This window comes from Microcaecilia unicolor, chromosome 2 (assembly GCF_901765095.1).
Source record: "Microcaecilia unicolor chromosome 2, aMicUni1.1, whole genome shotgun sequence".
NCBI classification, from domain to species: Eukaryota; Metazoa; Chordata; class Amphibia; order Gymnophiona; family Siphonopidae; genus Microcaecilia; species Microcaecilia unicolor.
In genome coordinates this window covers 621,683,712-621,705,723 of record NC_044032.1, presented here as the reverse complement: position 1 = coordinate 621,705,723, position 22,012 = coordinate 621,683,712, and the positions used below count along the sequence as shown (strand labels likewise).

Below are 22,012 nucleotides of genomic sequence, written 5' to 3'. Positions count from 1 at the left end.
CCTCTTTCCCACATGCATCACTTTGCAGTTGCTCATATTAAAAGTCACCTGCCATTTAGATGCCCAGTCTCATAACGTCCTCTTGTAATGTTTCACAATCCTCTTGCAATTTAACAACTTTGAATAACTTTCTGTCATCAGCAAATTTATTTACTTCACTAGTTAGTTAACCCCATCTCTACATCATTTATAAATATGTTAAAAAGCAGCAGTCCGAGCACAGACTCCTGTGGAACCATCTACCCTTCTCCACTGAGAATACCAACCATTTAACCCTACTCTCTGTTTTCTTTCAACCAGTTTTTAATCCACAATAGAACACTACCTCCTATCCCATGACTCTCTAATTTCCTCTGGAGTCTTTCATGAGGTACATAAGTACATAAATGTTGCCATACTGGGACAGACCAAAGGTTCATCAAGCCCAGCATCCTGTTTCCAACAGTGGCCAATCCAGGTCACAAATACCTGGCAAGATCCCCAAAAAAGTACTAAACATTTTATACTGCTTATCCCAGAAATAGTGGATTTTCCCCAAGTCCAATTTAATACTGGTCTATGGACTTTTCCTTTAGGAAGCTGTCCAAACCTTTTTTAAACTCTGCTAAGCTAACCGCCTTTACCACATTCTCTGGCAACAAATTCCAGAATTTAATTACACGTTGAGAGAAGAAAGATTTTCTCCGATTCATTTTAAATTTACTACTTTGTAGCTTCATCGCATGCCCCCTAGTCCTAGTATTTTTGGAAAACATAAAACAGACACTTCACATCTACTCGTTCAACTCCACTCATTATTTTATAGACCTCTAACATATCTCCCCTCGGCCGCCTTTTCTCCAAGCTAAAGAGCCCTAGCCGCTTCAGCCTTTCCTCATAAGGAAGTTGTCCCATCCCCCTTATTATTTTCGTCGCCCTTCTCTGCAACTTTTCTAATTCCGCTATATCTTTTATGAGATGCGGTGACCAGAATTGAACACAATATTCGAGGGGCGGTCACACCATGGAACGATACAAAGGCATTATAACATCCTCATTTTGTTTTCCATTCCTTTCCTAATAATACCTAACATTTTATTTGCTTTATTAGCTGTAATATGTAATTTATCTTTAAAATCGAGCATGGTACTGGAAGATTGGAGGGTGGCCAATATACCTAGAGATGAGAGTAACTAGTGAGGTAATTAAATTTGCTGACGACACAAAGTTATTCGAAGTCGTTAAATCGCAGGAGGATTGTGAAAAATTACAGAAGGACCTTAAGAGACTGGGAGACTGGGCGGCTAAATGACAGATGACATTTAATGTGAGCAAGTGCAAGGTGATGCATGTGGGAAAAAAAGAACCCGAATAATAGCTACGTCATGCAAGGTTCCACGTTAGGAGTTACGGACCAAGAAAGGGATCTGGGTGTCGTCGTCGATAATACACTGAAACCTTCTGCTCAGTGTGCTGCTGCGGCTCGGAAAGCGAATAGAATGTTGGGTATTATTAGGAAAGGTATGGAAAACAGGTGTGAGGATGTTATAATGCCGTTGTATCGCCCCATGGTGCGACCGCACCTTGAGTATTGTGTTCAATTCTGGTCGCCGCATCTCAAGAAAGATATAGTAGAATTGGAAAAGGTGCAGCGAAGGGCAAGTAAAATGATAGCGGGGATGGGCCGACTTCCCTATGAAGAAAGACTAAGGAGGCTAGGGCTTTTCAGCTTGGAGAAGAGACGGCTGAGGGGAGACATGATAGAGGTATACAAGGGAGAGATGACCGGGGGCTGGGACGGTCACCTCTAGAGAAGGGACATAAGGACCTGTTTTAGGAAAATTTAGTTCCTCCTAGACTTTAAGATAGAAGTAGTGACCTGGAATGTAGGAGGGATTAACTCTCTGGTCAAACGCTCAAAGATTTTACAACATTTGCAAAGCTACAAAGTGGATTTTGAATCCTTGCAGAAAACTCATTTAACGGATAAGGAACATCAAAAGTTAAAACGTTGGAGGGTCCAGAATAAAAGGGGTGAAGTGGCCACATTGTTTCACAGAGGTGTGTTGGATTACTTGAAAGCATTACATGTTGATTCAGGAGGCGGATATATATGGTGGCAGGCATTAATCCACCATCAGGAGTTGCTCCTGTGCTGTATATCTATGCCCTTTTTATAAAGCCTTAACCTTCCTTTTTTTTTTTTCTTTATTTTAATTCAAGTAGATAAGCCAATTCTAATTGAAGGGAATTTTAATATGGTGTGGGATCCAACCATGGAGAAATTGCATAATGCTAGAAGCCACATTCCTCTCGAGAGCTGCCTAACTTCAACGCCCTCCTTGGGCTGGTGGACATCTAGAGGGTGTTTTATCCCTCACAAATACATTTTACTCACGTGCCCCGGGCAGATTCAACACTACTACTACTACTAATTAGCATTTTTATAGCGCTACAAGGCGTACGCAGCGCTGCACAAACATAGAAGACAGTCCGTGCTCAAAGAGCTTACAATCTAATAGACAAAAAATAAATAAAGTAAGCAAATCAAATCAATTAATGTGTACAGGAAGGAGGAGAGGAGGGTAGGTGGAGGCGAGTGGTTACGAGTCAAAAGCAATGTTAAAGAGGTGGGCTTTCAGTCTAGATTTAAAGGTGGCCAAGGATGGGGCAAGACGTAGGGGCTCAGGAAGTTTATTCCAGGCGTAGGCTGCAGCGAGACAGAAGGCGCAAAGTCTGGAGTTTGCAGTAGTGGAGAAGGGAACAGGTAAGAAGGATTTATCCATGGAGTGGAGTGCACGGGAAGGGGTGTAGGGAAGGACGAATGTGGAGATATACTGGGGAGCAGCAGAGTGAGTACATTTATAGGTTAGTAGAAGAAGTTTGAACAGGATGCGAAAACGGATAGGGAGCCAGTGAATCGACTTGAGGAGAGGGGTAGTATGAGTAAAGCGACCCTGGCGGAAGACGAGACAGGCAGCAGAGTTTTGAACCGATTGGAGAGGGGAGAGGTGACTAATTGGGAGGCCAGCAAGAAGCAGACTGCAGTAGTCTAAACGAGAGGTGACAAGGGGGTGGATATAAGAACATAAAAACAGCCATACTGCGTCAGACCAATGGTCCATCTAGACCAGTATCCTGCTTTCCAGCAGTGGCCAATCCAGGTCACAAGTACCTGGCAGAAACACCATTAATAGCACCAAGCCACACTACCAATCCCAGGGCAAGCAGTGGCTTCCCCCCATGTCCATCTCAATAACAGGCTATGGACTTTCGTCCAGGAATATGTTCAAACCGTTTTTAAAACCAGATACACTAACTGCCATTACCATATCCTCTGGCAACGAGTTCAAGAGCTTAGCTATTCATTGAGTGAAAAAATATTTCCTCCTATTTGTTTTAAAAGTATTCCCATGCAATTTCATTGAGTGTCCCCTGGTCTTTGTACTTTTTGAATGAGAGAAAAACCGATTCACCTCCACCTGTTCCACTCCACTCAGGATTTTGTAGACCTCAATCATATCCTCTTCCCCCCCAGCCATCTCTTTTCCAAGCTGAAGAGCCCTAACCTCTTTAGCCTTTCCTCATACGGGAGCAGTTCCATTCCCTCTATCATTTTGGTCGCTGTTCTTTGAACCTTTTCTAATTCCGCTATACCTTTTTTGAAATATGGCAACCAGAACTGAGCACAATACTCAAGATGAGGTCGCACCATGGAGTGATACCGAGGTATTATAATATTTTTGGACTTATTTTGCATCCCTCTCCTAATAATTCCTAGCATCCCGTTATAGTTTAGCTTCCGAGGGGTCACTCAAATCACCAACATGGATACTGGTCCATATAAAATATCAGATTATGCTCTGGTTTGGATGGACTGGGTCTCTTCCGGAGCTCAGCAGAATGAGTATTATTGCCTGTTTCCTCTGGCACATTATAAAGATCAAAAACTTAGGGAATGTCTGTTGGACTGCTAGAAGAACTATAAAGATACAAATGCAGGGCATGAGGCAAATCTTACATTATACTAAGAGGCAGCTAAAGCTGTCTTTCGCAGCATGATAAGCTATGCCCGCTATAACAAGAAAGAGATAGGGAGCTGATATACTTGTAATGTCAACTAAAAGAGCTTTGCTATCGTTATGGAGTCTCTCACTCACTAATCCTTAAACAATTAATAGAAGATAGTTGCCCTTAATGAGCTCCTTCATCAGAGAACAGTTAAGTTTCTGACCTACTATAAATTTCAACTCTAAAAACATAGGAATAAGAGGGTGAGGGAATTATTAGCTCACTTCTGAGAGACTTATCCATACAGATGACAAAATTTGTACACTATTTAAAAATTTTTATGAGAAGCTTATGCTCCGCCAGAGGATGAGGGCTTGCAGGGAAGCATGTATCTCAAAAACTTGGATCTCTCATGCATTACCCAACAGGAGACAGAGTTCTTGAATTCCTTGATATTGGCAGAAAAGATGGAGTGGGCTATAAAGCAAAGCCCTTTTGCTAAGGTCCTCAGCCCTCATGGCTTTAGGGTGGAATTTTATAAATAGACGGAAGAGGGGGCTCATAGGCGCATCATCAAGATGCTCAACAGTGTAATCGACACACAATCTCTCCTGACCTATTTGAATGTCGCAGATTATAGTTCTACCAAAGCCGGGTAGGGACTCACAGTCCCCTAAATCATACAAACCTATTTCACTGTTAAACTTCAAAGTGAAATTATTGGTTAAAGTCACAGCTAACCAACTAACACACATTTTGCCTTCTGTTGTTCATAAATCATGTGGGATTTGTCTGGGCGCGAACTATAGCGAAAAATTTGCAGAGAATAACTTCTTAGGAATATGGGGATAGAATGGGATGGGCCTCATTCCTTATTAGTTTTGATGCGGAAAACGCAATTGATAGGGTGATATGATTGAGGTCTACAAAATCCTGAGTGGTGTAGAAGTAAATCGATTACTTATTTATTTTGCTGCATTTGTATCCCACATTTTCCCACCTATTTGCAGGCTCAAAGTGTCTTACATTATGTTGCAATGGCATCATCATTAACAAAGTAAGTGATTCAGCATACTGTTCATATTAATGTTCGAGAATATTAGGTAACTAAGGTAAATAAAATGATTATCCATCACATGTAAGTAGGAGCAGGTTAAGGTACAATATTCGATAATGATACTATGATAAAATAATCAAATTTAAGGATCTATAATAGTTGGTTCTGGTATAGATTAGGATAATTTTTGTAAGTCTCTTTGAACAGGTGCGTCTTCAGTAATTTCCGGAAGGTTGTCAAGTCGTACGTTGTTTTTATAGTATTCGGTAGTTTATTCCAGAATTGTGTACAGAGGTAAGCGAAGCTAGATGCATGTACTGACTTGTATTTAAGTCCTCTGCAATTGGGATAACGGAGGTTTAGGAAAGTGCGTGATGAACTTTTGGTATTTCGTGATGGCAAGTCAATTAGGTCTGACAGGTATGATGGGGCTTCGCCATGAATAACTTTGTGAGTCAAGGTGCAGGTTTTAAATACAATTCGATCTTTTAATGGAAGCCAATGTAATTTTTCTCTAAGGGGGCCCGATACGGAGGGGGGCAGGAGCGGCGGCGGGGATGGGAGGGTGGAGGTTGGTGCGCACGATGTTCGTTTCCAGGCTCCAGCGGCAGCGTCCGACAGTCCGACTCCATTTCCCTCTCTGTTCCGCCCTCTGATGTCATCACGTCTTGACGCGGGGGTGGGACAGAGAGGGAAGTCTCTACTGCGCATTTGCAGGTGAGTCGGTCACTTGCCATTTATATGTTTGATATGTTATGTTATATATGTTATATTTATATATGTTATTTATGTTATATTATATATCATTGACCTAACATCTAAACTCTATCAGAACCAGATAAAAGTGAATGCTCTTCTTCTGATTGCTTCAATCAATTTGTCACCAATGAACATTAACGATTTACCCCATTATCTCTTATACCAAAATGAACTGTTTATCTAACTTACTTTGTATTGTACTTTAACATTTATGAACTTTAATGTAACACCACTCTGTATTTCTCATGCCGGAAATGGCAATCACCACTACAGCATAATGTAAGCCACACAGCCTGCAAAAAGGTGGGAAAATGTGGGATACAAATGCAACAAATAAATAAATGTTATATTATATATGTTAATTATGTTGTGTGCTATATGTTGTGAGCTATATGTTATGGGTTTTTTTTTGGGGGGGGGGGGGTTTGGAGGGGGGGGGGGGTTGTTACATTTGTACCCTGCGCTTTCCCACTCATAGCAGGTTCAATGCGGCTTACATATTATATACAGGTACTTATGTTATGTGATATGTGATATTTATGTTATATATGTTATGTTATGGTGAACTGGGACTTTTTATTTGCCACTCCGGGTTCGTATGGTATTAGTGAATCTTTTGTGACCTTGCTACAGGCACTATACGTATCACCCTCAGCTAGTATATTCCTTAATGGCTGCGCTCAACCTGCTGAGAGTGAGCCATGCTCAGCAGAGATGAAGCTACGCTAAACAGTTAGAGATGAGACCACATTTCACATATAGAAATGGAGTTTAGCCCAACCCGCTGAGACAGAGCCAAACTCAACCTTCCAAGATGAAGTTACAATCAACCGGCCGAGGCACAGATGTGCTTACCTGGTTGAGGAAGAGCTATGCCAACCAGCAGAGACAAAATTGCACCACGTCAATCAGCAGAGACAAAACTGTGCCAAACACTCAGATATGAAGATGCGTTCAACATATAGAGATGGAATTGCGCTCAATCCGCAGAGATGGAGCGAAAGGCAACATAGCAATACAAAGCCAAGCTCAATTTGCAGAGATGGGGCAACATCTGTTATAGGTTTTTCCATGTTGAAGCATTTTTGGTTTAATCACCTACACATTGCATTTCATATTTGTGAGTTCAACAAATAGGTAATTATTTTCATCATTCTTTCTATGATGGATTCAATCTTATCACCTGCCTTTTGGGAATAATATTTTTTTTAACTATTTTTTTATATTTTAATAAATGTTTAGTATCATTTATCTCATATTTTTTATTTTTCATTTTTTTTAGTTTGTATCTTGTAATTTTTTCATTTTTTTAATTCATTTTTGTTTTATTTGTTGACTTTCAGATACTTTTTCACTATTATTTTTTCAGTTTTTTTTAGTCTTTACTTTTCATTTCTCATTTTTCAGGGTTTTTATTCTTCGGGATTTTTATGATCAGACAGATATCTGTTAGGTATGTATTCAATTGATTTATATATTTAGGTTGCATGTTTGGTCACTTTGCAGCACATATTTTACTATTCTATTATTTCATCATTATCATTATTTCATATTCAATGTTCCATATGCAATGTATAGGCTCTTTCAATTATTTTAATCATTTTAATATGCATTTGGGTTATATTTAGTTTTATCAACGGTATACATGTAATTTGATGTTATAATTGAATAATTATTTTAAATTATAATCATGTCATATTAAATATTTTATAAGAGATTTTATATAAAAAATTCTAAAGACTATTTCAGTTATCATAATATGTATCCATTCCATATTTAAGTTTATGACATAAATATGATTACATTGTGGTATATATGTATATATGATTTGATATTTTACTAATTTTGATATATACGTCCTTTCATGGTGTTTAGTGTTATTAGCTGAGATTACATTTTAAATTTTTAAGTTATTAATGTACATATAATTTGTTGCTTTGTAGCCCTGATGCAGCCCGGTTAGGCGAAACACGGCCTTTGTCGGGCTTTCTAATTTTATTACCACCTATTTTTAATAAACATTGTTTTATCATCCACATATCTGCTTTGGTTGTTTTCCATATATGAGTTTGCAGATCGGTTACCCTGTTGTTTTCTTGAACCATCCACCAGCCACTAGGAGACAGAGGAAATAATGAACATTCCAAACTGCACGATACGTTTAAGGGCCAAATCACTTGGAACTATTTTCTACATCTCCTTCCACTGATGGATGGACATAACCCATTAGTCTGGACTGGTCTGGTGGATGACAAGGAAAATCAGATTGTAAGGCATCCAGACACAGGACAAATACATACTATACTTGAATGTAACTCACCTTGACCTACTACTGAAAAGCCATAAGATTTAAAAAAAAAAAAAAAGGCTATAAAGCTATAAACAAGGTTTGTGTGTGCTTGTATTTCCTGGACCTGTGTCAGGTGGTTCACAGCAAAACAATTGCAGAACCCAATGTTTCATACTTAAACATAATCTTTCACCTCTGCTGGAAAGTCACTGACAAAAAAAAACTTTAAATGAATGGAATCTACAACTAATGATGAAAAATGCATGGAATCTACAACTAATGATGAACACCTTCATCAGCTTTCCAAGCACAGATAAAACCTTTCTGAAATACGCTCTTGCATCCATGACCTTGGTCTGTGACTTAAGGAGTTCACACTAAATGAAATCATTTACTCTGTGCCCACAGGACATATTGAGATTTCCTTTTCAGAAGGTTTTACAGACAGATACATAGTTGGCCCTGAAAACATAACTCTTTTCTTCTCTAACACTCTCCTTGCACCTCTACCACAGGGAATAAAACAAGAATGTGCTCTTCAACAAACCCTAAGGGAATCTAAAATATTTCTAATTAGGGATTTGGGTTGATCAAGGATATCGTGTCTTGCAAGTTAGCAATGGCTTTAAAAGAACTCAGTCATATTATGCAAAACTACTGCATTTTTTATCTCTCGCCAAAATAACACAAAACACAATTGTATAAGGCAGCATTTCCCAAACTGTATGCCACGGTACCCTGGTGTGCCACACAAAACTCTCTTGGGTGCCGAGGCAAATCCTGGCCTCCCTCTCGCCCCAACAGCTACTATGGACAACAGCAGCAGAAAAAAAAAAGAAAAAAAAAAGCAAGTGAAGGGCTGCAGCACCTTTCAAGCATATGCTGTCAGTTCTGCAAGTCCTCTGCCCCCGGAACTGGAAGTCGACATCAGCGGGTGCAGAGGACGAGTAGAGCCAACAGCGCATGCCTGAAGGCTGCTGCAGTCACGTGCTTTTTTTTGTTGTTGTTGTTTTTTTGTCGCAGCCACTGGGGACAGGGAGCAGATGGCTTTTGGGACTTGCAGAGGAAACAGGACACGAGATGAAGTCTGTTTCCCTTCCCATTCAAAACAAAACCATTCAAAACAAAACAAGCAAACCTATGAGCTGCATTCGAGTTGCTTTTCTTTATTGTTGGTAGCATTGTTAATTTAATCTCATTTATATTTTTAAACATTTTGGCTTGTGCAGCATACAGATACGCAAAGAGGAAGTATAATAACGGAATAACTTTTCATAGGTAGAGTAGCAATTTGTTATAAATCGTAATCAGTGTGTCATTTGGAGGGAATGGTTATAGGGACGCGCTAGCACTGTTATATTTGAGCAGAGAAAAAGATGGAGACCTGTGCGTCTGGGGGAGAGGGAGGGGGCGGAGACCTGTGCGTCTGGGGGAGGGGGAGAGACCTGTGCGTCTGGGGGAGGGGGAGAGACCTGTGCGTCTGGGGGAGGGGCAGAGACCTGTGCATCTGGGGGAGGGGCAGAGACCTGTGCGCCTGGGGAGGGGGGAGAGGCGGAGACCTGTGCGCCTGGGGAGGGGGAGAGGGCGGAGACCTGTGCGCCTGGGGGGGAGAGGGCGGAGACCTGTGCGTCTGGTGGGGGGAGAGGACGGAGACCTGTGCGTCTGGTGGGGGGAGAGGACGGAGACCTGTGCATCTGGGGGGGGAGAGGGCGGAGACCTGTGCGTAAGGGGGGGAGAGGGCGGAGACCTGTGCGCCTGGGGGGGAGAGGGCGGAGACCTGTGCGTCTGGGGGGGAGAGGGCGGAGACCTGTGTGATCAGGGAGGGGGTTGCCGCGAACAACTGCTCCAACACAAAGGGTACTGTGAACTGAAAAGGTTTAGGAGCCACTGGTATAAGGAAACAGGCATCTTTGTGGGATAGGATACTTTAAAGACTGGTAACATCAGTGGTCCAAGAACCAAAAGAGTGTGCACTGCACACAGATATTGTACCTTCACAGTGAGAGGGCATCCTAGGTAGAGAATGACACAGGGACAAAGTTTATCCAGTCTCCGCAAGCTCTGTCCTCATGTGCACAAGCCTCACTTACAATTTCATATTTAAATCTTTTTATTAAAAGTATAAAAATGAACATTCTGTACAACTGTTTATAAATCACAAATAGAAAACAAGAATAACAAGAAGCAATTAGCTTCATCTCCCCCGCAACCCCCTACCCTTCTAACACCAACAAAAGCCAACTTCTACTACCCCAAGGAACTCTTATCCACCCAGGGATACAAAATAGTATGCCTAGTAGCACTATAGAAATGAGGAAGAGGAGGAGTAATAGAACCTATTATGTATGCCCTAGTGGAGGAGAAATAAGCCCTATGAAGCATGGTTATGATTTTTTAATCTGTGTATGAATAATAAGTCATCAACAATCTCCGGATTCAGTCTAGCTCTCCTGTCTTCCACAGTCCTTCCCACCATAGAAAATGTCCTCTCAGAAGACATGCTGGTAGCAGGAATCCACAGGAACTCCCGTGCAAGTTTTGCCAGCACTTCTGCTTGTTTTTCAAAAAATAAAAATCAAAGCATTCTCATGTGCATTACAGAATGATACAAGGACAAAGTTTATCACTGTCCCCTGGGCTATGTCCCCATTCCCTTCCCCATGTCATTCTCTACTACTAGGTTCCTTTGGATAGTTCTATTGGGAGGGAAATTGCTTTTAATCTATAACTTCAGGCTGCTCTACCTGGTAGCAACAGTGGTCTTGGTAGCACTCAAGAAACAGGACTAGATATACTCCTCAGCATTTTTCAACAGACACAAAATGGGAAAAACTCTTAATATATGTGATGCATAGGGCAGTGGTTCCCAAACCTGATCCTGGAGGCACGTCAGCCCATTAGGTTTTCAGGTTATCCACAATGAATATTCATGAGGTATTTGCATGCACTGCCTCCACTAAATGCAAATCTCTCTCATGAATATTTATTGTCCTAATATAGACTCTTTATTAGTACCAAAAAATCTTTTTTGAAGACTTATACCAGGTTCCTCTAGTCCTTCACTTCTCACACACACATTCTCTCATACCCTTAAACAATCATACTTCAAACCATTTAAATTATATCATCATTTTTCCCTCAAAGAGATACATATGCATATAACACCTCTGATCATTGCAGAAATATCTGGCTAAATTATCATATGCCTTCAAATTACACCATCCCTTGTTTACTTTTCTGTTTTTCTGAGTCTCTCTTCTTGTCAGTATTTCTGGTGTACGTACGTTAGCCAGCATTATGTTCTTTTTAAATCAACTTTTCCTTGTATAAGCACTGAGTCTGTCTTCCTGTTAAGCTCAAGGGAACCCAAAGGGTGCTTCCAAGCAGAGGAGAGAGGAGAAATGTCCACAGATTTGATCGTGGAAGTTGTTTATAAGTTCTGAAGAAGAGAACGGATGATGACTAACCATAAGGCATAGCAGTGATTTTTGCATATTGGTAACAGGAAGACAGACTCAGTGCTTATACAAGGAGAAGCTGATTCTAAAAGAAGATAATGCTGGCTAACGTACGCCAGAAATAATTACAAGAAGAGAGACTATGTATTAGAGTGGACTTAGAAAAACAGAAAAGTAAACAAGGGATGGTGTAATCTGAAGGCATTTAAGAATTTAGCCAGATATTTCTGAAATGATAACACAGGTGTTATATGCGTATGTTATCTCTGTAGCTCTTCGAGGGAAAAAGTAATATTGTAATTTAAATGGTTTGAAGTACAAGTGTGTAAGGGTATGAGAGAATGTGTGGGTGAGAAGTGAAGGACTAGAAGAACCTGGTATGTTATTATTATAAGTTTTTAAAAAATGATTTTTTGGTACTAATAAAGATTCTATATTAGAAATATACGTAGCTACTTCTTATAGGGACTTATGAGACATTAGTAACTAGATTGAAATAGAAGGCTCTCATTTTGGAATACAATGAATATTTATTGTGGATATCCTGAAAACCTAAATGGCTGGGGTGCCTTCAGGACCAGGCTTGGGAACCACTGGCATGGGGCGTGATTTTGTAACAGGGCCCTAATGTAACAAGTTCAAAAAGGAGAAATTATGTCTTACTTGATAATTTTCTTTCCTTTAGTGAACTACATTGTTCTGCACAAGTACCCTGTTTCCCCGAAAGTAAGACATCCCCCGAAAATAAGACTTAGTAGACGTTTTCCTGAATTGGTAGATATAAGGCCTCCCCCGAAAGTAAGACCTAGCAAATTTTTGTTTGAAAGCAGGGCTGCCGAGAGCCGGACAAAGCCGCCCTCGGGCGCCCCCCCCCCCCACCCGAGGTCGCCAGCTCCCCCCCCCCCTCCGTCGTTCCCGGAATTAACCTTAAATGCCTCCTTTCACCTTCGCAGCAAGCAGCAGCAGGGCAGACCTTTCCTTCCTTCCGTGCCCCGCCCTCGCGGACGTTACATCAGGCGAGGGCGGGACATGGAAGGAAGGAGTGGCCTGCCCTGCTGCTGCTTGCTGCGAAGGTGAAAGGAGGCGTTTAAAGTTAGTTCTGAGAGCGACGGCGGGCAGGCGGGCGGGCCAACCCCTATGTTTCCCCGAAAAATAAGACAGCCCCTGAAAATAAGACCTAGTGCATTTTGGGGGGCAAAAATTAATATAAGACAGTGTCTTATTTTCAGGGAAACACGGTAGGTGCTATCCCTTCCTACCAGCAGATGGAGCAGAGAAAAAGCTGAGCTTTACCTGTATGCATCTGTCAAAGTAATAGAAAGTCTCTTTTTATAACACACCCATGGTCCCATCAACCTCCTGCAGCTACAATAATAATCAAGCGAGCATAACACCAGAGTGGCACTCATTACCCTGCATACTCCAGGACACAGCAATCTCATGGGAATCTGTATTCCTATAAATTGGAATGTGTGTAATTTGACTCTTTTTTTTTTTTAAACATACTAACGTAAAACGTAAAGCACAAAATACAACCAGAATCCTGGGCCCCCAAGTCTTCTGAGGACAGGTTGCAGTACAGTGTAGCTGACTAATGAAAAGAAAATTATCAAGTAAGAATTAACTTCTTTAACATCTAGCTACGCTGTTCTGCACAAGTGGGATGTACCAAAGCAAATCTAGCAGGCGGAGGAAGACAAGGCCCCCAAATGACAGCTCTGCCAAAGTCCAAACAGACCCTGGCTATCATGTCCAACCAAGTCACCGTCCTACAAATCTCCTCAGAAGCCACTGCCCAGACCTCTGCTGAGGATATAGCCTGAGCCCGTACGGAGTGGGCCTTCAGGCCCTGAGGCACCGGACAATTCTTGCAGGTGATCTCAATACCTGCCTTTATTGACCTTGCAATGGAGGCCTTAATGGGCCACTTGGCCCCTCCTAGGGCCATAAAAAATACAAAAAGGTGATCAGAGAGACTAAAACCATTTATCTCCTTCAGGTACCATAGCAACATCATCCAGATGTTTCAAGTTTCAAGTTTATTAAGTATTTTCTATCCTGCCCAATCAAACAAATGACTGAGCGGCTCATATTCTACATGAAGGGAAAAGGAAAGAGATCAGAAATGACACGAACTAAGATAAGGCACAGGGAGACAAAAGGAGACTGGGCAGAACTACAATCCTAAATAATAATTCTCACCGCCAACGTTCTAATGTGCCTGGGACCGTGCCTCCCTCGGATGTGGTCTGCTAGGCAGGCACGCAGTGACATCAGTGACAGCTGATTCCAAATCAAGGGGAGGAGTAGAGAAACACACGGAGCGTGTTTCCCTACTCCTCCCCCTGCCTGGGAATCAGCTGTCAGTGCTCTGCTACCTGCCACTTCGGAGCAAGTGGCAGGGAGTGGGGCAACACTGACTCCCCCCCTTGCCGCATCACTAACCCACCCCCCCACCCGACGACCATGAACACCCCGTATCCCCTCACGTACCTCCCACCCAGTTCAACATTCTGCCCTCCCTCCGATTTCAACCCTCCCCCTTACAGCCCCTTGTACCGCCCTTCCGCGACGCTGTTGACCCCCCTTCTCGCCGAAAACTGCCCCCCGCCGCCGTCCAGTACCTGTGCTGACGGGGGACCCCAACCCCCCGTCAGCCGAAGTCCTGTGCTGGCCTTCGCAGCGTTGCTTCTTCAGTCATCTTCTGTTGAAGTTCCTCTGCGTGTGTCTGACATCAGACGCACGCAGAGGAACTTCAACAGAAGAACACTGAAGAAGCAACGCTGCGAAGGACAGCACAGGACTTCGGCTGACGGGGGTTGGGGCCCCCCGTCAGCACAGGTACTGCACGGCGGCAGGGGGCGGTTTTCGCCGAGGGGGGGGGGGCCTTGCTAGCGCCCGTTTCCTTCCCTCAAGAAACGGGCATTTTAAACTAATATCTGATAGAAAAGAGACAGAGGGAGTGAGGTCAAGAACAATGGGGAGGGAAAAAATGCTGACAATTTAGGCATCTCTTCCAAGCTAATGGCAAATGCTTCTAAAAATAAATGAGTTTTTAAGTCCATCTTGAACTGGGCAAGGGAGGATGAGGATTTCAGGATCTCAGATTGAGAATTCCATAATTGGGGGACCTGTACACAAAAGAAAGAGAACGACATGTGAAGGCTGAGGGGATGGCACAGAGAGACGGGACTATTAGAAGGTCCTGTCGAGATGATCGCAAGGGGCGTGGTGGTTCATATGGGAGAAGGAGTGCAGTTAGAAAGGACGGCTCGTGGGTCATTTGAATTTTAAAGGTTAACAGGAGTCATTTGTATTGGAGTCAATAATGAACAGGTAGCCAATGGGCATCCTTTAAAAGCGGTGTAACATGGTCGAATTTTCTGCATCCAGTGATAAGTTTGCTGCCAGTGTTTTGAATGAGTTACAGACAGTGTAGATCACGCTGAGAACAACCTAGGTAAAAGGAATTACAGTAATCAATCTAATGTTCACATTCACTTTCTACCTGGTACTTGCTCGATCAAACTACTATTATATCCACACCTTGCAAGTAAAATGTCTCTCTCTGTTTTCTTCCAAACTACAAGGAAAAGACTTCAGATACTCGGTACACAATGATATATCTTACACAGTGGACCGCTCTACTCGGCTGCTTAAAGATTTGGCTTTTCCTCATAAGTCAAAACCCCGTTATTTATTTTTCTAATTTTTTTCTAACATGTTTCATCTTCTATAATGAAGACTAAACTGGCACTTAGCTGCTGTTGCTCTGGAATTTGTCCTAACCGCTATTACCACATCCTCCAACAAAGAGTTCTAGAGTTTAACTATTCATTGAATGAAAAAATATTTCTATGCAACTTCCTTGAGTGTCCCCTAGTCTTTGTACTTTTGGAACGAGTATTAAAAAAAAAATTTTTTTTTAAACGATTTACTTCTACTCATTCTACACCACTCAGGATTTTGTAGACCTCGATCATATCTCCCCTCAGCCTTCTCTTTTCCAAGCTGAAGAGCACTAACCTCTTTAGCCTTTCCTCACACGAGAAGAGCTCCATCTTCTATCATTTTGGTCAATCTTCTTTGAATCTTTTCTAATTCCATTATATCTTTTTTGAGATATGGCAACCTGAACTGATCGCAACACTCAAGGTGTGGAAGCAACATGAATACAAAGGTATTGTAGTATTTTTAGTCTTATTCACCATCCCTTTCCTAATAATTCCTAGTATCCTGTTTGCTTTTTAGGCCGCTGCCACAGACTGAGCACAAGATTTCAGCCTATTATCTACACCACCATCTAGATCTTTTTCTTGAGTGCTGACCCCCCAAGGTGGACCCTCGCATCAGGTAACTATGATTCAGTTTATTCTTTCAAATGTGCATCACCTTGCATTTGAACACATTAAATTTCATCTGCCATCTAGATGACCAGCCTTCCGATTTCCTACAGTCTTCCTGCAATATTTCACAGTCTGAAAGTGTTTTAACAACTTGAATATTTTTGTATCATCTGCAAATGTAATCACCTCACTAGTCATTCCGATTTCCATATCATTTATAAATAAGTTAAATAGCACCAGTGCAAATACAGATCCCTGCAGCACTCCACTGTTCACCCTCCTCCATTGAGAGAAATGACCATTTAACACTATCCTCTGTTTTCTGTCAAATAACCAATTCCTATTCCACAACAGAACCTTGCCTCCTATCCCATGACTAATTTTCCCAGGAGTCCCTCATGAGGAACTTTATCAAAAGCTTTCTGAAAATCTAGACACACTACATCAACCGGATCACCTTTATCCACATGTTTATTCGAGCCTTCAAAGAAATGAAGCAAATTAGTGAGGAAAGACTACTACTACTAATCATTTCTATAGGGCTACAAGATGTACGCAGCACTGTACATTTGAACATGAAGACAGTCCCTGCTCGAAAGAGCTTACAATCTAATTAGGACAAAGAGGACAAATAAGAGATACTAACTCTGTGCCATTAAACTATGTTTGTCTATGTGTTCTGTAATTTTATTCTTTATAATAGTTTCCACTATTTTGCCCAGCACTGACAACAGGCTTAATGGTCTGTAATTTCCTGATCACCCCTAGAACCCTTTTAAAAAATCAGCATCACATTGGCCACTCTCCAATCTTCAGGTACTATGGATGATTTTAACGACAGGTTACATTTTACTAATAGTAGATCAGCAATTTCATGAGTTGAGTTCTTTGAGTACCCTTGAATGTATGCCTTCCAGTCCAGGTGATTTGCTACTATTTAATCTGTCAATTTGGTTCAGTACATCTTCCAGGTTCACCCAGATTTCTTTCAGTTCCTCCACATTATCACCCTTGAAAACCATTTCTGGTACAGGAAGATCTCTTACATCTTCTTCTGTAAAGACCAAAGCAAAGAATTCATTCAGTTTCTCCACTACGACCTTGTCCTCCCTAAGCACTGCTTTTGCTCCTTCGTGATCAAACGGTCCCACGGATTCCCTTGCAGACTTTCTGCTTCTGATGTACCCCCATTTTCTATTTCTGTTGATGGCTCTCTCATCTCTCTCATTCTCCCTGTCTCCTCAGCTCGAAACCTTGGGGTCATCTTTGACTCTTCTCTCTCCTTCTCTGCTCATATCCAGCAGACCGCCAAAACCTGTCGTTTCTTTCTTTACAACATCCGTAAAATCCGCCCCTTTCTTTCCGAGCACTCTACCAAAACCCTCATCCACACCCTTGTCACCTCTCGTTTAGACTACTGCAATCTGCTTCTTGCTGGCCTCCCACTTAGTCACCTCTCCCCTCTCCAGTCGGTTCAAAACTCTGCTGCCCGTCTCATCTTCCGCCAGGGTCGCTTTACTCATACTACCCCTCTCCTCAAGACCCTTCACTGGCTCCCTATCCGTTTTCGCATCCTGTTCAAACTTCTTCTACTAACCTATAAATGTACTCACTCTGCTGCTCCCCAGTATCTCTCCACACTCGTCCTTCCCTACACCCCTTCCCGTGCACTCCGCTCCATGGATAAATCCTTCTTATCTGTTCCCTTCTCCACTACTGCCAACTCCAGACTTCACGCCTTCTGTCTCGCTGCACCCTACGCCTGGAATAAACTTCCTGAACCCCTACGTCTTGCCCCATCCTTGGCCACCTTTAAATCTAGACTGAAAGCCCACCTCTTTAACATTGCTTTTGACTCGTAACCACTCGCCTCCACCTACCCTCCTCTCTTCCTTCCCGTTCACATTAATTGATTTGATTTGCTTACTTTATTTATTTTTTGTCTATTAGATTGTAAGCTCTTTGAGCAGGGACTGTCTTTCTTCTATGTTTGTGCAGCGCTGCGTATGCCTTGTAGCGCTATAGAAATGCTAAATAGTAGTAGTAGTAGTAATGTACCTGAAAAAGTTGTTTCTGTGAGTTTTAGCCTCTGCAGCAAGTTTCTCTTCATATTCTCTTTTATTAAATATTTTGCATCTGACTTGTCAGTGCTTATGTTACTTCTTATTTTCTTCATTTGGATCCTTTTTCCATTCTTTGAAGGACAATCTTTTGGCTGTAATAGCCTCTTTTACTTCACCTTTTAACCACACTGGCTGTCGTTTTCTCTTCTTTCCATCTTTACAAATACGTGGAATGCATCTGGACTGGGCTTCTACGATGGCTCCGCATCAAGGTGCGTTGAGGCAGATGAGTCTCCAAAGTTGGAGAAAACTCATCTGGCAATGCAGATGCATGCGTCAGTTGGGTTCATGCCACACCAGACTGTTGACGCTGAACCAGTGTGCAGGACCTCTCCCGTGACTGTCTCTTTAATGCATCAATTGGTTGGGCTGAGACTGAGAAGCATGCATAGACTGCAAAGCATGAATAGACTGCGAATGCACTAGCCCTAAAAGCTCCTCCTTGAGCATAGCCCAGATTTCCTCATGAAGTGTAGATGTCAGTATTGGCTAAGAAAGCAGTGTGGATGCAGCCTGAGATATAGCCTGTGCAGTTCTAGGAGATCTCGAAGGCTATGAGAAATGAGCTGGAGAGAAGGAGAGGTCACTGCAGCATGGATGCTTTCTGTGTATCGAGGACAGTGATGCAGGAGAGATATGGGCAAAGTGCCTAGGAACAATAGGAGCTGCTTTTAGATTTCTTTTATGCTGCAATTCCCTTGATGCACGCAGCACAGACGACGAGGACATAGGGTCGATACGGGTATGTGGTACCAAGTCCAATGTCGAACCTTCTCAATGCAGTTTTGGTGCACCCAATGTCGACGCAGATGTCGATGCAGGTTCTGCGTCAAGTACCAGATCCCCTGCCATGCTTGATGCAGATGTCGATGTAGAATCAAAAACTTTTTCTTGCTGGACTCTGCAGGTTTCAAGGGCCTCACATGCGCAGGCAGAGGCTACACTGTATGTGCTAGTGCTCTGGACCTAAGCACTGAACACATGGAAGGAAAAAAAGCTGAAGAAAGGTCAAAAGGCTCTATGGCCTGAGGAGATAGAGTAGTCACATATCCAAAAAGGTTTGAGGTTTCCCAGGTAAAAGAAGGGCTCAAATGCCACAAAAGGGCAAAAATTGAAAAATGTATTATTTGAACTTAATACTGAAAAATGAATATAAAGACAAACTATCCCAAAAAAGGGAAGGCACCAAAAAGACAAAAGTTTGACACACCGAGGAGAGATTAAAAAAACAAACTCTCTGCTCCGCTGAAAACAATAAAACTGCTGGTCCCACGCTCAAGTGTCAGGCGGGAAGACACACACATATGTGCAGTGGGGGGCACTGCCTTAAAGATTTAAAGTGACAATGCACTTGGCAGTGTGAACTGGGCTCGGTGGACGATGTCACACTGTGAGAATATTGTGCCTGCTTGCCTTGGAGAAAAACCACATTTTCTATTTAATTAATGATGTTTACTAATGCAGTCATTAATGTATGGCCATTTTTAGAAAGTTACCAAGGGACCTGGAGGGAAGCCGGGAAAACAGGGCCCGGAAAGTTGGGATCTAGTAGGGGATAATGGAGAAATGAAGAAAGATTGTTAAGTTCCTCTGAAGTGGAAAATAGTAGCTTTGAAGGGTACGAGCTCACGTGATTATTAACATAAGAACAGCCATACTGGGTCAGACCAATGGTTCATCTAACCCAGTATCCTGCTTCCAACAGTGGCCAATCCAGGTCACAAGTACCTGGCAGAAACCCAATTAGTAGTAACATCCCATGGCACGTAATGGCTTCCCCCATGTCCATCTCAATATCAGACTTTAGCTGTGGAGGACCTGCAGCTCATCTGCATATCCTTACAGCCTTCTCCGGGGTGACACCCAGGTCCACCCCGATCCACTCAGGGCCTCCGCTCTAGGTGCCGCGCGCCGAACGGCGCGCGGGGCATTTTTCTCTTTGTATCTAATCTTTTTCCAGTTGCTAAAATACCTTAATCGTTATGGCCCCTTTTCACATTCTCTTCCTAGCTCTGTCCCTTCCTAATCTTTTCCCTCACCCCCTACCTCTCTCCGCTACAGGAACTCACTTCCCATCCATTGACTTCATCACCTCACCTTCTCTCCTACCCTCTTCCTCCCTCTTGGCTTTTAATCTCCGTCTCTTTCTTCCCTCCATTTTGCCTTCCCCATTCCACCTAAATACCTCTCGCCTTCGACGCCTTCGTGGCCACACCTCTCCTACTCTCCTCCGCTCTCTTTTACTCCTTCTCTTACTCTCAGCTGGTGACATCAATCCCAATCCTGGCCCTCCTCACCAACTATTATCCAAACTCTACAGATCTCACCGTGACCTCTCTAACCTCATCTCTATTCCTCTACTCCCCTCCTCTTCTCTGCCCTTCTCTTGCGCCCTATGGAATGCCCGCTCTATCTGTAACAAACTCCCCTATATACAGGACCTCTTTATCTCGCGTCACCTCCATCTGCTCGCCATAACAGAAACCTGGCTCTGCCCTGATGACTCTGCTTCAGTCGCAGCCCTGTGCCATGGCGGTTATCTATTTTCACATACTCCTCGCCCTGCTGGCCGTGGGGGCGGTGTTGAACTACTTCTCTCTCCCTCCTCCAGATTTCAACCCCTTCTTCCACCTCAATCTCACTGTTTTTCCTCCTTTGAAGTCCACTCTATCCGCCTTTTCTCTCCTCTGCCTCTTCGAATAGCGGTCATTTATCGTCCCCCTGATAAGTCCCTTTCATCCTTTCTCAGTGACTTTGACGCCTGGCTTGCCTTCTTCCATGATCCTTCCTCCCCCTCTCTCATCCTTGGTGACTTTAATATTCCTGCTAATGATCCTTCCAACTCCTATATTTCCAAGTTACTCGCTTTAACGTCGTCCTTTAATCTCCAACTATGCTCCACCTCCCCCACTCATCAAAATGGTCACTGTCTTGATCTCATCTTCTCCTCCAACTGTTCACCCTCTAGTTTCCTTGCCTCTGATCTTCCCCTCTCTGATCACCATCTTATAACTTTCACACTTAAATCTCCTCCCTCCCAGTCCCGTCCTATCCTATCTAATTTATCTAGGAATCTTCACGATATTGACCCTTCATCTCTATCCTCCCATGTTTCAAACCTCCTCTCTACTGTGGCACCATCCACGTCTGTCAACGAGGCTGTTTCTTCTTACAACAATACTCTATTCTCTGCCTTAGACACTGTTGCACCTTTGATGACCCGCCCTGTAAGGCGTACAAAACCCCAACCTTGGCTGAATTCTAATATCCGCTACCTACGTTCCTGTACCCGCTCCGCCGAACGCCTCTGGCGGAAATCTCGGGCCCTTGCTGATTTCTTACACTTTAAGTTCATGCTGACCTCCTTCCAATCTGCTCTTTTACATGCCAAACAGGATTATTATATCCAACTGACCAACTCTCTTGGCTCTAATCCTCGACTTCTCTTCACCACATTGAACTCTCTCCTCAAGGTGCCCCCTCCCCCAACTCCCCCTTCATTATCTCCTCAGACCCTTGCTGAATTCTTTCACAACAAGGTTCAAAAGATAAACCTTGCTTTCTCTACCTCACCAGCTCTCCCTCCACTAGTCCGTTCCCCTCTCTCTCCTTCCCCTCATTCCCTTTCCTCCTTTCCTGAAGTTACTATTGAGGAAACTACACTTCTCCTTTCTTCCTCAAAATGTACCACCTGTTCCTCTGATCCCATTCCCACCCATCTTCTTAATGCCATCTCTCCTACTCTTATTCCTTTTATCTGTCACATTCTCAATCTCTCACTTTCCACTGCGACTGTCCCTGCTGCCTTTAAACATGCTGTGGTCACACCTCTCCTTAAGAAGCCTTCACTTGACCCTACTTGTCCCTCTAATTACCGACCCATCTCCCTCCTTCCTTTTCTCTCCAAATTACTTGAGCGTGCTGTTCACCGCCGCTGCCTTGATTTTCTCTCCTCACATGCTATTCTTGACCCATTACAATCTGGTTTT

At 42.9% G+C, this 22,012-nt stretch overlaps 1 protein-coding gene across 1 annotated transcript in view; it reads right to left on the bottom strand.

Annotated features, from left to right (window-relative positions):
• SLC10A7 (solute carrier family 10 member 7) overlaps positions 1-22,012 on the bottom strand; it is a 366,690-nt gene that overhangs the window by 286,677 nt on the left and 58,001 nt on the right. The window lies entirely within an intron of this gene.